At 37.8% G+C, this 9,331-nt stretch overlaps 1 long non-coding RNA gene across 4 annotated transcripts; it reads right to left on the bottom strand.

Moving 5' to 3' along the window:
• Positions 1 to 233: 233 nt before the first annotated feature.
• LOC115233520 lies at positions 234 to 6,971 on the bottom strand. Of its 4 annotated transcripts, none has more exons than XR_003883786.1 (7): positions 6,335 to 6,971; positions 5,631 to 5,716; positions 5,446 to 5,558; positions 2,497 to 5,318; positions 2,234 to 2,384; positions 2,010 to 2,157; positions 234 to 1,807 (listed from the first exon to the last, which is right to left on the bottom strand). It is a non-coding gene; the product is annotated as an uncharacterized LOC115233520 (long non-coding RNA). The 4 variants fall into 4 exon arrangements; XR_003883784.1 differs by having other exon boundaries at positions 5,631 to 5,843; XR_003883785.1 differs by having other exon boundaries at positions 5,450 to 5,558; positions 5,631 to 5,853.
• Between the last annotated feature and the right edge of the window lie 2,360 nt (positions 6,972 to 9,331).

Consider the following 9,331-nt stretch of genomic DNA (forward strand, 5'->3'; position numbering starts at 1 on the left):
TGTTATTTATTTATGATTTTACGACTATTACCACCATATTCTGAACATACAATATATTACTTTGTGTAAATAGAATTAGAGTATGCACCTTAACTATGTACATACCTTGCAGATCCTATATCCCTGTCGAGGTGCTCCATCCGATCAATTCAATGGGGAGAAAATAAATTCGACTGTCCTTGATGACGTTCCAACCAATCAATTTAATTAGGGGGGAAAATAATATATTTAACTTCATCATGTATTTTCTTTATTTACAATTTTGTTCATAAAATTAACACCATGATAATAATGAGATACAAACAACGCAACAAGGTGCATGCAACAAGTGTATATAGATATTACCCTTCCATCACCGTATTACATAGAATACTATTTCACCCAGGATCTTATTAATTTTCAATCAGTATTTCATAAACAAAATTACTTGTTTATTCATTCCTGGTATAATTTCAATAATTTATTTTAAATTAAATTCTTTCATATTGTAGTGCAAATATCAAGACCCCCGCTAAAACAAACACGCTTTGATTTTACAATTCAATTACTTGTTGAATTAATTTAATCCAACCCAGCAATTAGTAATTTGTAAAGAGCCCGACGCCTATCAGATTTTTATTTTTATGTTACATTAAAATTGTTTAATAAATTTTCATCTCTGACATTTTACCAATTACATATTCTCAGTTAATCATTATGACTTTCATATCCTTTATAAATTAATGTCTATTACTATTTATTAAGTTCTATTTCTCTGATATGCAAATCCTCTCCAATACAATTCTTAAATTCTACCTTATCAGAGCTCCATTAGTGTGTACTTTCCTTTCACAGTTCTCGATTAATTACTATAACCTTCATATCATCGATTGATTTATTAAATCTTGTCCTTCTATTACCTATGCAAACCCTCCCTAATAGAGTTCTCCTTGCTAGAAGGTTTTAGTCTTTCCATAATTTTCAAGTCGTAAGATTTACAATATTCAAGAGTTTTCTCAACTAAGATAATTATCAGCAGATCAATTTAGAAGCTATTATTAATAATAATGTTAATAGTAGTAAACTTCCGTACAAATTCTTATTAATATTTCCACCTCTTCATGACTCAATTAGTGTTAGTTCCAAATATACACCAAGATTTGCCACTTCAAGCGATCAAAATCAACTTAACTTATCTTTAGTAAACTTCAGTTTCTGACATCTCCGTCAAATGTATAAACCTTAATTTCATATTTTCCAGTTAATCATAATGACCATCCCATCATTACGTAAATCGTCATTTACATACAATAGTTTAACAATTTCCCCATTGGTGATATAACTATCGTATCATATCATATCATTACTTATTTATTTATTCTCTCTTACTATGAAGCAGTTCCAACATGAAATTTAGCCCACTCATATCTCATACTCATAAATAAATGGTACATACAACGCATCATCCCTAATCTCAGCTGCTTTAACCCTGATGTGTACATCCAATCGAGTTGTGTATTCCTTATCAATCACTCACATTTCCAGTGCCCAGTGATACTTGCAGTCAACGAGCATGACCTAGTTAATTACTGGTCCTATGCCACGTATTCTAATATAATTAATCTCGATCAGATTCCCACAACTCGAAGGACAGGACACTTTAAGTCCTAGCAACCAACAATGTCCTGCATCTAGAGTTCCGGTACTTATATCCAACGATTCCTCCGTCAGCTATTGTTGTCCGATGCAGTAATTCTTCATCAGCAGTATATCATTATTAACAATGTGATTTATACATATTCAGTCTACATCTACCAGTACGATAGTCCTGGGAACATATTATTTATTAACGACACAATACGGAACAACATTACCTACATACTAATTATCAAACACGGTCAAAAGGATAACGACAGTGTCGGCGTAGCACCATTGTATCATTAGTTTATTGTCTAGGCCAGTGAACTCAGTCTGAGAGAGATCCCATGTAGAATATAAAATCATTATATCTAACTGCCCTGATTAATTACCTGCGAGTTCAACTATTTTCTTTCATCATCAGAATCATGACCATGACCATGACCTTGGCTGGTCTAACACCGTCGCCATAACCTTCCCACACCTTAATCGTCGTCTCCAGTTTAACAGACAGCAGCAAGCCAACACCAAAAATTATACCTGCAGACAACACTCAACCGTAAAAACCATAACTTCTTCCTTCACACCTTTATTTCAGCCGGTATACAGCATTAACCTCTGACAGCCAAGCATCCCGCAATCCTCCCACTGCCATGATTTCTCAACCGTATCTTCTTCATCCAATATATCCGTTCAACAAACAGCCCAGATATCGCTATCGAGCAGTATTTCAACACCAGTGAACTCAGAAATCACGCCGATCATACCTAGCGGATCAAAACAATGCTCGTCACTTAAGAGAGTAAACCGTCATGGCGGACCAACATGGCGGAGCAAGAGTAAGGGATAACTCCAAAAACTAAACTAAACTAAACTAACCTCCGCCCACTGTATCCGCTAATTACGCAAGACCACTAAGCTCCACAGAGTGTACGGCAAAGCTCGAACGTATTATGACATCATTAGCCTCAACAAACGGCAGATCGATCAGCTATACCATTTTAATTTCTCATAAGCTCCCGACCATACTACTTCCATCAATGAGTACCATACTCAGTACACAGCACACACGACAAACATCAGCACATCATAATAGCTCGGAAGTGCTAACATTTTTATGAAGAGAATCTCCATGACCCAAGAAATCTAGGGAATTCCCCAGATCTAGGGTTCGCAAAGGCCAATCCCAAGTGAGACCTCCATCAACTTTAGATTTTACAGTTCCGTCAGTATACTGGCCGATTTTTCGATACAATATAAGCGACATATATCAGCGCATCTCAATAACCCAGAAGACACTAGAATCATTCGCAAGAAAATTTTTCATGATCTAGGGAATTCCCAGATCCAGGGTCTTCCAGGACCAATCGCAAGCCACTATGGCATATATGCGAACCAATTTCTAATTTCTCATTTGTTAGTTAAATATATATATTATATACTCTGCGTTACCCAATCAGTATCCTCAGAGACAAAGCAATCGTCTAGTAATATTAATTTATTCGTTTCTTAGTCTGTTTCCCGCTTAACGACTTGGGATTCAAAATTATCGTCAGATTATTCATCAAATCGTTTAATTTTTATGCAACTATAATGGAAATTGTGCAATTATACACTTGTACCAAATCAGTACATTCAGATCAAATTTAAGTTAGCATGTGAATGTTCCTACAGTGACATAACTCGCCATTCTATATATTCCTTAATAGTTAACTGTCTATCATTTTTCTTAACTTCTCCCGTTCGCAACACATACCACCGAGTCGAGCAGATATTTATTCTTGTTTCTTAACTTCAAGTAATCGCTAAGCCTCTCATTCGAGGCGTTCATTCCCAATAACATTCAGTGTTCATAGATCACCTAAGAGATGTATAAGGCCTGATTAAATCGTTTCGCTCCCGTGATATCATTCCGATTACGATTCCTACGAGTGAACATTCACTCCCTGAGATTTCAATTAAGAACGACAACCACTTTAAACATTCAGCTAATTTATTTCCGTTCCTACTAAGACCTTAGTTCAACATGAAGATTCTGTGAATTCACCTTGGCTGAAAACACCATTTCAAGTTGTCGGTGATAATTACGTTCAAGAGAGTAGTTTCGTATAAGCAGGGATATTTCCCAGCTTTAGGCGCAATAATACGCAACGCATTATTGATTTCCTAATCCTTTCACACATCATTGCATTCAGTCTAAGCAGATTGCAATATTTCAAGGATTCGGTGTTCCCATTCAATTCACTTATATGTTACAACGAGATTTCCCTAAAAGCATGTTGTGAACAACATGACCAGAATACAATGCACAATTATCAATGGCGCAACAAGAAGCCCGCAGCCCAAGATTCTTTTCTATCCTTAAGACGAGTTCAGGGTTCAACCCAGTTCTAACAGTCTATATTAGATTGAGTTATTATTAAGCTGAATCAAATCAGATCAGAACAAGTCAAAACAAAACACTTCATGTTCCACGTTATTTCGTCAACACGCATACATCGGTTTTACTAGATTCAAGCTTATTTAGTATCATATTTTTCTTACTTACAATAAAATTGTATAAGATCTAATTAAATCATTTCGCCTCTATAACACAGTAACGCCGTTCCCATTACAATTCCTACGAGTGAACAATTTCACTCTCAGAGATTTCAATTAAGAACAACAATCACTTTTAAGCATTTAGCTAATTTACTTCCGCTCCTACTAAGATCTTAATTCAACATAAAGGCTTTATGAATTCACCTCGGCAGATACACCATTTCAGGTTATCAACGATAACTACATTCAAAAGAGTAGTCCGTATAAACAGGGATATTTCACATATTTAAGCACAATAGTATACAACGCATTAATAGTTTCCCAATTCTCTCACACATCATTGCATTCATCCGAACAAGTTACAAGATTTCAATGATTCGGTGTACCCGTCCAATTCAGGATATATATGTCACAGCGTAACTTTCCTAAGAGCATGTTGTGAAACAACAGCATGACCAGAATACAATGCAATACAATTACAATGTTTTATTTATAATAATAATCCCTCTCGGAGACACTCCACATGCCTCTCAACCGACAATATTAAAGAAATCTCAAGTCATTATGATACTTAGTTTTACAGTCTCTCATCAACTATGCACACATTCATTTGGCTATTTTTACTTAATCAGATTAAGCATCCTATCCTTTCGCCTCTTAACCAATATTGCCTTACGATCTAATTAATTCGTTTCCCCCCCATCTCATAATAGTACTACTCCAATTATTTTTCTTGCAATAAATAATTTCATTTTTGAAATTCTAATATTCTAAGTTTAAAAACAGCAATCGCCAATTAGCATTCAGCTAATTATTTACACTCGTGTCTAGAGACATCTATTGAGATTGGGATTTCATAATTCCCCTTCGAGAAACAGCAATTTCAATCTATCAGCAGCAGCTCCGCTCAGAGGAACTCTATAATCAAGGAAACCTCTTATCGTTTTTGACTTAACAATACACAACACTTCCTATCACTTCTTCGCACATAATTGTGTTCGATCACAGTAACCTGTAGTATCTCCAATGTTCGATACATATGACGGCTATTTGCATCCAGAGTCCCTTCCGATAACCTCCATTGATGAAGGTCAATAATTCCAGCCGCCAATGATGCGACCCATAATTCAAGATGATTTATGCGTCACATCGCAGCATTCCTGAGAACACATCACATATAACAACACAATGACAATCATCACTCTTACATCTTTATACTAAATTCCATATACTTATATTATAACAATCAGTCGGTCGAGGCAACATTAAACATTCTTAATGGCATACCTACATATATACTTCGGCTTCATTTTATTTGGCACTGTCGGCACAGTCTCTCCGCCAATTACCCATTATTAAGATCCTCACATAACAGCAACACTTAGACAAACATCTCATTTCTGAGGGGAAGAAACATACAATTAGCATTGCCAATTCAATTAAGACTTTATCCAGATAACCTCTCCCCTCACATTTAGCATTATAACCATCACCAGCAGTGTAGCCTTCTTAGTTATGCAGGCCTATACAGATGATGATATTGTTTCTCCTTCTTTCGCTGTTAATATTAATGAACTTATGGATTCAGAAACTCAAAAACTCCGCCGTACCCGAGTACACACACGGTACCTGTCAATATGGCTAATCAACATGGCGGAGTCAAGTATAGATAACGCTTCCATAATCTGAATGCCGCTGAAAAACAGCAGCCAATCAGATGAAGCCATTAGTTCCCGTATAGTATATGACGAAAATTCATGAATTATCACAGCTTTACAGTAATAATTTAAAGCATACTGCATTATGTGCGCAATTCATAATATATCAATTTTCCACTATCATTTAGTAAATTAACCAAACTACGTTAGTTAATTCAAGTTAATCTCATATATTTATTCTTCAAGCCGTACCAAGTAGGTAGTCAAGTAAACAGATTACTTCAGAATACTTAAATCATGTCAAAATGTAATTTACCTCGAAAAAGAAACAAGTAATATTATATTACACGCTATCTATTGCTTCTGTTATAAGAACAGTCATTACAGTCACTTTAGAGCTTATCAATGAATAAATAAATAACTAAAATTTAAATAGATTAGTCAATTTTAAATTAATGAATTAATGAATGCATCTCCAGCAGTCAAAGCTGTGTCAGCTGTTCCGCTTTTCCACCTACCTCCGTTTACTTAATTCCATCAAAGATTGATATGTCCACGCTGTCGATTTATAGGAATTGCTAGGAGGCTCGTACGGCCCTCACAAGGACTTCAAAAACATCCTCCCAGATCAAATTCCAGCCGCCTTTGCATCTTGTCACGACGTCACGTAACGTGACGTCACACGGCACCGCGTGGCTACAACGATCCTCTAAAATCCTTTAACATCTTCTATTTTTCACTAATATTGCCTCCACAAGTACAAATCCCAAAGGGCTTATTCTCAGCGGAAGACTCATGACGTCTATCCTTGACAACACTATTCCGATAAGCAAAATAAAGCAACAGTAAATTCGTAGAAGACGATCATCCATTTCACGTCCTTGTGACGTCATACGATACGACGTGGCTCCAAAGGCCTTCCGACATATTGAATTTTATACGCCCAAGCAAATCCGATATATTAATACTTAGATATAGTTATAAACGCTGCACAAAAGCACCTTTAGACATTAATTATTATACATATTCACGAACTTGGGAGTCGCTCCGGGGCCCAGACCAAGCCACACTCCGCATTTACTACGTCCTTAACAAAATTCTGTGTTCTCTACGACCGCCATTACGCGCACACCTCGTGGCACAATTAATATTTAGTTTAATAAAGGAACGGAGATAGATATCGACGCGAAACAAACGCCAGAATCTGTTTTGCGTGACCAATTTTTGATTTCCGTAATAAAAAAATTCAAAAAAAGCTGGAACCCCGTAACCCTGCATTTATTGTAATTTTCTCCATCTCGTGTGTTTAGTCCGGTCACAACCTAACCTGAGAGGGGGGAAAGGGACCGCGTCCTAACCGATAGGCGAGGGACCTGCTATCCTAACCGGTAGGCGTGTGGTCCGCGGAGAGGGGGGAGGTGGACCCGCGTCGAAACCGATAGGTGAGGGACCCGCGGGGAAAGGGGGACCCACGTCCTAACCGATAGGCGAGGGACCCGCGAGGAAGAGGGAACGCGATGCTGCAAGGAGGCGTAAGACAAGTATAGCGTTTGCATGCACGTTGGAGAGAGAGAGAGAGATAGCGCGAAGCATGCACGCGGATGATACGGCGTTCGCAAGGCGCAAGGCGGTGTGAGAGAGATAGCGCGAGGCATGCACGCGTGTAGGAAAAGGATAGCGTCCGCATTGGCGTGGGAAAAGGATGACGTTCGCATGCATGTGGGAGAGAGAGAGACAGCGCGAGATAGAATTTATTGAGAAATGTATTTCTCTCTTTTAATTATTGCACAAAAAATACTTTTATATTCACCGTCTATTCAATATATCACCATATATCACCAATATTCAAATATCACCATATATTCAAATAGCAACGAACAAGGGATGCCCTTGGACGACGTCCCGTCAGGTTTGCCGTCGGACAGGTTGCGCAGCGTCAGGATCACGCTGGTTCGTACGCCACTGCTTCTCTGCTTGGCTGTTGAGGAATTATCCTTAATTCCTTCTCCTTTTATGTTTCAGATTAGGGTTACGGAGTTTCAGCTTTGTCATTTTTTTATTACGGAAATCGAAAATTGGTCACGCGAAACGGATTCTGGCGTTTGTTTTGCGTCGATATCTATCTCCGTTCCTCAGTTATAGGGGTGCAAAGCGCCCCTTGCTATTTTTGGTCCGTAACTCGAAAACCGTTGACGCGGCGAGATTGGCACCCGAGGGACGTCGATCGGTCTCGCGAAGGGCTACAACTTTGGTCCCGTACTCCACCCCTCTAGGACTCCCCCTTTGGACCCTGTATACTTGGAGTCGGGTGTAGAAATTTACAAGTCTCAAGGGGTGAAACGGGACGCGAAATATTGACTAAAATTCGACAAAATTGGACTATACCAATCGCTAGAGAATCGCGTGGGACGTGTTTTGGACCTATATATTTTTTTTCATTTTCTCAAAAAATTTTTTTTTCTTTAAGTCACGAGGGTGTACGGAGTGTAAAAAATCGATCAAAATTGGACTATACCAATCGATAGAGAATCGCGTGGGATGTGTTTTGGACCTATATTTTTTAAAGAATCGCGTAAGATGTGTTTTGGATTTTTTTTTTTGGTTAGGCAAGGCAAGGCAATGTCAGATTTGGTTGAATATAAAAGTTTGGTTGAATATATTCTTTGGTTGAATATATTCATTCTTAAGCAGAGTATGTCGAGAGAAAGATTTAAGTTTTGCAGACTGTGCATATCTATTACACAGTTTTTATTCATACATAAAGGATGGGTTAAATAATTAAATTCACAGATAAATAGTAAAATAACTTACTTATTACAAGCATCGTGAAGAATATCATTTACAGCACATGTCAATAACTCGCAATCTATGAGCGATTCGCCGTTAAACATATCACTTTCACGTATCGCTTTTGCAGCGTCGCATACATTAGCGATAATATTCTGTTGTAAAACAGTTACAAATTGTTTGAATTTTTTATTAACAATATGCGTATTTTCGCATAGCCAGTAATACGTATGATCCATGCATTTTTCAAAATCTAATAAATAGAATAGGGTTGGCGGTTTCATATATCAAGAATTATTGGATAATCCTATTTTTATAATAATCGAATTAGATATTTTAACCACTTCGAATGTTAAATCTCGGACCCGCAATGGGATTTCAGTCGATTGTAGAAGCCGTTCAATGTCCCCACGTTTCTGCATCAGCGATTTCCATGTTTCAAAAGGCAATATTATTTGATTGCCCCGATTATCGCCGAGAACCAATTCCACGCAAGATACAGCTCCAACGTTTATTCCAATGTCCAAATATTTGGGTGACATCGGGGTTAAGGCGTATCGTCTTCCGAGTATACGAACCGCACAACGAGGCTCGGATGAAATGCTAGGGAGTAAAAAAGGAGGTTCAAATTCATTGGCAGCGAGAGATTAAAGAACCGCTATAAAAGGACCCGCTCGTGAGGGGCGCCGGAGACACTCGCTTACGCGTTTAGTTACCGCATATAGTTA

Source organism: Formica exsecta, unplaced genomic scaffold (assembly GCF_003651465.1).
Source record: "Formica exsecta isolate Colony F162 unplaced genomic scaffold, ASM365146v1 scaffold1758, whole genome shotgun sequence".
Taxonomy (NCBI): domain Eukaryota; kingdom Metazoa; phylum Arthropoda; class Insecta; order Hymenoptera; family Formicidae; genus Formica; species Formica exsecta.